Source organism: Microtus pennsylvanicus, chromosome X, assembly GCF_037038515.1.
Source record: "Microtus pennsylvanicus isolate mMicPen1 chromosome X, mMicPen1.hap1, whole genome shotgun sequence".
In the NCBI taxonomy this organism is placed as follows: Eukaryota; Metazoa; Chordata; class Mammalia; order Rodentia; family Cricetidae; genus Microtus; species Microtus pennsylvanicus.
Genome location: NC_134601.1, coordinates 12,523,883 through 12,531,276, shown reverse-complemented (window position 1 = coordinate 12,531,276; position 7,394 = coordinate 12,523,883). Strand labels below are relative to the sequence as shown.

The 7,394-nt window shown below is 34.9% G+C and overlaps 1 pseudogene; it reads right to left on the bottom strand.

Moving 5' to 3' along the window:
• Window positions 1-2,789: 2,789 nt before the first annotated feature.
• LOC142841541 (large ribosomal subunit protein eL21 pseudogene) lies at window positions 2,790-3,675 on the bottom strand (annotated as a pseudogene).
• Window positions 3,676-7,394: the final 3,719 nt, after the last annotated feature.

The window sequence follows — 7,394 nt, the reverse complement described above, 5'->3', positions numbered from 1 at the left end:
ATACATATATATATTCCTGAATACATAAATATAACCTCTTCAGTTTATATAATGTTGAACATGTGTGTTTTCAGGTTGTGAAAATAATTCTTAATTATAATCCTATGAGTTAGAAAAGTAAAAAAGTTCGACAGTATTAAAAGGTTTCCTAGTACAAAAGAAAAGAGAAAACAAAGTTATTTTCATGTCCACATCCACAGAGAAATTAGGATACAGGATAAGATGTACACTGAGAGAAATTTTTGGTGAAGGACTGTGGGTTAGTTATTTTATAGGACATAGGAATAAATTAAGTCAGAGTGCTTGTATCATTGAAATCATAATGCATGCATCGTTTTATTGAAATGACTAAAATTGGACAGGAAGGATAAAGGCTACATCTGCATCAGTTCCCTATGTAGTATGTGGTGTGCAGTGCTCTACTCAGAATGGCATCAGGCATGTGATATGTCTGGGTAAGGCATCATTTTGAGTAGATTTAGGCTCACTTTGTTCCTTGTGATTTTGGCATCAAGATTGTCAGAGTGATAATGGTGCAGAAACTGTTTTTTGTAAAAGCCTTATCTGATCTCAGTGTGAAACTTGTTATTTATAATTTTTAAATTACCATATTGAATATTATATATAATTGTGCAATGTTCTTTTTAAATTCTTTTCCAGAATTTTATAGATGAGTATTGTAATCAAATTCTGTTTAAGTAGGTTCTGTTTCCCCTTCAGCCTCCCCATTTTCCTGCTACCCCAAATTCTGTTTTTTCCTTTAGTTTTTTTCTTCTCTTTCATGTCCTATATGTCCTTTTGTCTACCCGATTCTCCCTCATCATCTATTTTTACCTTCCTTTGGTCTCACTTTTAGTTTTTAAGTTTAATCATTACAGTCACACATACACACATGTACTCACAAGCAAGTGTATTTATTACATGCAAGGATCAGTGTGTATGACTGTGAATATATGATTTTGTCTGAGTTTTGATGTGGATAACAAACTATAGCATCACTCACTCATGAATGCTTTCATGTGGTATATTCCATCAACACTGATGCTGAGGAATTACTGCCAGTGTGACTGCATCTTCTCAGTTAGTTTAAAGCATATTAAATTATTCTTTTCTTTTAACATTTGGATAGTGAAAGATTGACAGAAAGCTCATGTAGCCCTTTGTTTATATGGTCATGAGTTCCTTAAGTTTAATTTCTTATCTCAGCAATTCACATAGGCAATTGCATATAAATGTAGAAGAGATTGATGTTCTTTCTGATAGAAAAAAGAACAAATTATTATATGCTTATCCTATATCCAGATAAGCAGTGTACAGCTCAGATACAGAGTTATAAATTCAATGTGAAGGTCATTATATTTGACACTTCCCAGGACTTCTGAGAAATAAGTGCAGAGTTCATGTATCGTGCTGTTTTAGGAGGAATGGCAAGAGCTTCAGGAGATAATAAAGTCAGCAGAATTAGCACCTCTATATTCAGTTTCTTGTGTTCAGTGCCCTACTTAGTCAGTTGACAGGCAATTGAACTTCATTCAACTTGATTCTCTCTGTGTACATATGATGATATCTGGATAGTAAGGTTAATGTATCAAAAGAACACTTATGGATTTTTTTCTGACCACTTACCAGGCACTCTTAAGGTTACCTTCATGGAAAATTTTTATCACCTTCAGGTCAAATTACAAGCAGATAAAGGTAAACATAGTATATGAGCTTTTACCATATTATAATATCCGAAAGGGTAACAAACATTTTCTTTTAATAGTGACAATCATTAGGTAATGAGAATACTATTAAGAGGATTTTTTTGTAAAAATATATGCTAAATATTGAATTTATTATTTTGTTATCACATTATTAAATCAGCTCGTGGTAGTATTATTTTGCTTTGTCATATTAGAAAAGTTGAAGGGAGCTAATGGAAAATAACACTTTAGAAAATTTATAAGCGATTATTTTTCTTCTGTGGCCTCATTTTAAAAACCATGTATCTCAAATCTCTCTATGAAGTTCTATTGTATTGCTCAGTTTTACTGTTCTCTGGCTGGTAATGCCAGTATGTTGTAGCTTCCCTTGAATTGGTTTCTCTGATCGAATCTGCACATTTGGTGTTTCTAAGATGTATTCTTACTTAAGATGTCCATTATTTCAGTCATGTGCATTGAAGAGAACATGGTCATGGAGATTAAGTTTTGCTATAGGAAAAAAATGAGTGTTTTATATATATATATATATATATATATATATATATATATATATATATATATCAATATAATTTTGATAGTATGTTTTTAATATAAAAACAAGTAGAATATCATCAAAAAAGAAAAAGTACATTAAGGTACATTCGAAAAAAATGAAAGTATGGCATTTCCCCCTTTTTGCTTTGTAATAATTCACCTAAGAAGATTACAAGTGAAATTTTTTATAGAAAAAAAGACACAAACATTGAGAACCATTGAGGCAGTTATTCTTATTGTCTTTAGAATTAATATTGGGATGTTGTAGAATCACTTTACTAGGGATGTGATGAAAGTTCCAGGACATGATGAGGGATATAGGAAAAGTACAAGATTGTGTTGATGCTATAAAGATGAATTAGATAGTATTATGTCTTCTCTGACTAGAGTTAAGTCTTACTCATCCAATGCCCTATGAAAATTTAGTTATAGCTACAGACATATGGGAAATTCTCTCTCTCTCTCTCTCTCTCTCTCTCTCTCTCTCTCTCTCTCTCTCTCCTTAAGAAAAATCCTTCACAGTCCAGGTTTTTTATTTCTTTTTGTACATCAGGCCATGAATTTGTAGGGAATGGGCTCCAGCAGCTCAGGCTCTTTCCCATTAGTCCTCATGAAGTGTGCTTCTCTGGGTGGAACAGGCTGGTGCTTCAGCTGAACCCAGGTGCCTTTCTCTTTGGCTTCCTTTTTCTTCTGGTCATTCTCCTTCACCCGCTTCAGGAAGCTGTTTCTGCTCTTCAAGTGCTTAATGTGTTCAATCCCTGTTGTAATAGGAGCGGCAGGCTATGTTCCTGCCACCCTAGCTCCCAGCCGCCTGGTTAGCTTATGCCCCGAAATAATAAAACACAAATTGTATTCTTTTAAACACTGCTTGGCCCGTTAGCTCTAGCCTATTACTGGGTAGCTCTCACATCTAGATTAACCCATTTCTAATAATCTGTGTACCACCACAAGGTGGTAGCTTACTGGTAAGATCCTAACCTGCATCTGTGTCAGGTGGAGAATCATGGCTACTGACTGACTCGGCTTCTTTCTCCCAGCATTCTGTTCTGTCTACTCCACCCACCTAATTTTCTGTCCTATTAAAGGGCCAAGGCAGTTTCTTTATTTAACCAATGAAATCAACACAAAACAGAAGACTCCCACATCAAATCCGCACATTAATTCTCTTGGCAAGAATCTTGCCCTTAACTTGCTTGTTTACAATGATGCCCACAGCATCCTGGGTGACTTTATAGACTCTTCCTGTTTTGCCATGGTAACATTTATGGGACATTCTTTTTTGAACAGTGCCCTTTCCCTTGATGTCTACAATATTGCCCTTCTTGTAGATTCGCATATACGTAGCCAAAGGAACAACTCCATGTTTCCTAAAGGGCCTAGAGAACATATAACGAGTGCCCCTCCTCTTTCCCTTTGTGTTTGTCGTTTTGGCGAGTTACTGAAAGATGGTTACCGAGGCCGGCCAAAAGCAGTACTTTCTCTTATAAGACTGTGCCTTGTAACCATCTTAAAATTAGTGAACCTCAGCGTGGAGTCATTACAGAACAGTTAATTGTAATACCTACAGATAAGAAAACAAAAGGTGAAGTAAAATAAGGTGAAAAGAAAGTAGTAGTCAGCACATTGCTTAGTCACATAAACCAATCAAAAAGTAAGTGAGCAAATAAATATTCTCTGAACAAAATTCTTGATGGATAGTAAGATAATTTACCAAGTCTTATGATTAAATTAGGTCAGAGTGAAAGCTAGTGATTTGATGTGGGATTCCTCTCTGTATGCTGTGAATGTTTTATTACCATTGGTTAATAAAAAAGCTGCTTTGATTCTATGGCAGGGCAGAATAAAGCCAGGCAGGAATTCTGAACAGTTACAGAAAGTAAGTGGAGTCAAAGAGATACCATGTAGCTGCCAAAGCAGAAAGTGGCCAGAATACCAGAATGTTAGCCAGTAGGCCACAATCCTGTGGCGGCAAACAGATTAATAGAAATGGGTGAATTCAAGATATAAGAGTTAGCTAGAAATATGCATAAGCTGATGGTTAAACAGTATTGTAAATGGCGAGTTTCTGTGTGATTATTTGGGCCTGAGTGGCCAGGAAACGAAGAGCAGTTTTTGCCTATAGTGATTTATTGATGTTATAATGAAATTTGAAAGTGTGGTGATTAAGCATTCAGAAAATCCATAGCATATGCCATGTTGTACTTTTGATTGGTTTCAGTCATCTAAACACATAAGGCTTATTATGTTCCTAAATTAAAGTGCTCTCTGGGTGCCATTTCTCTTCATAGGACATCTCTGCATTTTAGTGTATATATGAATTTGTATGGATTGAATGGACCGAGGCATTACGTTTACCTAAGATTACATCTACCATACTATCTTTAGCCCAAGAACATTCACAACTTTGATTGCATAAAGACAGAGGACACTAATTTTCTCTTTTATAAAGAAAAATAAATTAAATGTAAACATGGCTAATTGATGTTTATAGTGATCCAAGTAAATTGGGGGAATGTTAGTCTGGACAGAGACACAAAATAAAATATATTTGTGTGTCCTTTTGTAGGGTTTATGAATAGAGTCCATTTGTAAATGTTAAACTATAAGATACATAGTGATAAAATTATTAGGAGTGATGGATCTAGCTGAGAGGCAAAACCTACTTGAAATTATCCTGTATCGGTGAATTCAATTGTATTTTCTGTTTCTGTAGAATGAAAAATAAAACCGATAGACAGATATTGGGGTTCAACCTAAAGATCAGAAAAGTAAAGCAGCCAAGCCACTAGAGAGATCTTGTCTCTACCAAGACTCAAAGTGGCAATCCTGCAATACTCTCCACCAATGTCAAACCCCACACTCCACTGAGTTCCTGTCTTTTCCCCTTTATATTCCTTTCTCTACCCAGCCATATTGCTCCAGTTTCCATCTCCCTAGTGCTGGGATTAAAGATGTGTGAAATATAGTTGACTGATATGTATTAGGTACTTTTTAGTACATGCAACTGGAGAACAAGTACATGTATATGAAGAACAATGTTTTTTTTTGTGATATGCAACAAATCTTCTTTGTCCTGCCAGCCAGTTCCCAAATAACACATGGAGACTTATTAGGTATGAAAGTTTGGACTTAGCTTATATTTGTTTTTAACTAGCTCTTAATAACTTAAATTAGCCCATTTATATTAATATACCTTTTGTCATATACCATCCATTCTGCTTCTTCCCTCTCTCCTTGTGTCTCTTACTTGCCTCCGTTATCTCCTCCTAGTTCTTGTCTCTGAACAGAAGTCCTGCCTATACCTCCTGCCTGGCTATTGATCATTCAGCTTTTTATTAAACCAATCACAACAGTATATTATCACACAGTGTACAAATATCCAACAACAGTAGTAAGCATAAAATCACATTAGTAACCTGAACATACACTAGAGGTGTAGTCCTTCATCCCATGAATGTATTGAACCTACCTTCACATCAGATTTCCTCAAGGTGGAGTCAATTGAGAATTATTTACTATAGTGCTTGAAGATTATGGAAGAAAATTATAAAGATAATTAAGAGACAGTATTAAAAAAGAAATAAAGTGATAAGAATATTGTCTTGGTACTTAAAATTATTTGCTGAAAATAAAGCTGAGAGGATAAAATTATTTGCTGAAAATAAAGCTGAGAGGATGTATTCTTTTAAAATTATTTGCTGAAAATAAAGCTGAGAGGATGTATTCTAAGAGAAATTAATGACGAAGGATATAAAATAAATATTCCCAAAGACAAATGAGTAAATTATATCATGGTGGAAGTCTGATGATTTATTAATGCTACACTATAAGTTGAAGTTTTGGTGGAAGTTAAGGGGTTATTCAGTTAATTAAAAGAAGCTGGAAAACAGTATAATTTGCCTCCTATGACACACAAATAAATAAGATCATTGCCTAGGTTTCACCCTGTATGTGATTATTATTCTCATGGTATTTAGTTATAAATTATATTAAAGAGCTGGATGGCATGGTAGATACTAGTGGAGTACCAATTCCATATTATGACTGTCATTTGCAGTGTCCTTCTTGGTTTGGTGCTGGTGAGTCAATGCATATAAAATCAGGATATCTATGAGCAGAGGAAATCTTACCAAGTTACTTGTTTGTGTGGACCTAAACATTACGGTTGTTTTGTTATAGGTTCCCTTGGGGAGCTCTGTATACTCTGAGAAGACTTCATTTACCTTTTATGAAAATATTTTTATGCAGTATATTCTGATAACAGTTTTCATTTCCCCAATTCCTTCCAGATCTTCCCAAACTTTCCTCCTCTTAAATCCACAACTTTTCTGTCTCTCATGAGAAAACAAATAGGAATTAAAAGTATAATAATAAAATAAAATACGAAACAAACCAAAGAAATTAGAATAGGTCTAAACAAACAAAATAAAAAATAGCCAAAGAAAAATCACAAGAAACATAGACTCAGTGATAGACATTTTTGTACACACAGGAATCCCATAAAAACATAAAACTGGAAGTTATAATATATGCACAATGGACTTATAAGCTAAAAAAAATGCCCTGATACAACATTATGAGGCAAAACTTCCCAAAATGCCATTGTGTTTGTTCTGTGCTAGTCATCTACTGTTAGGCATGTGGCCTCCCATTTATGTACTCAATGAGACTTCCTTGGAGAAAACAAATTTTTGATTTGCAAGTGGTTATCATTTGAAGACAGCTTCTGGTCCAGGGATGGGGATATTTGTGGACACTTCTCTTTTCAGTACTGGGATCTTAGAACCATACACACTTTCTTCATGTTACCATAGTCTCTGTGAGGTCACTTGTGCGGTCCTGCTATGCTGTGTTTAGGAAGCCTTGATTCCTTAGTGTCTTCTATCCCCTTGGCTCTTACTATCTTCCTTCTTCTTCCCAGGGATTCCCAAGATCCTTGATTTGATGGAAAATTTTCATTTAGGACTGAGTGTTCCAAGTTCTCTCACTCTTTGCATATTATATGACTGTGGATCGCCCTGTATGTTCTCATCTACTGTAGGAGAAGGCTTGTCTGATAATGACTGAGAAAGGCACTGACTTTTGAGTATAGCAGAATGTCATTGAAGTTATTTTATTGCTACATTCTTTTAGTAAAATTGTAGTATTTCATTT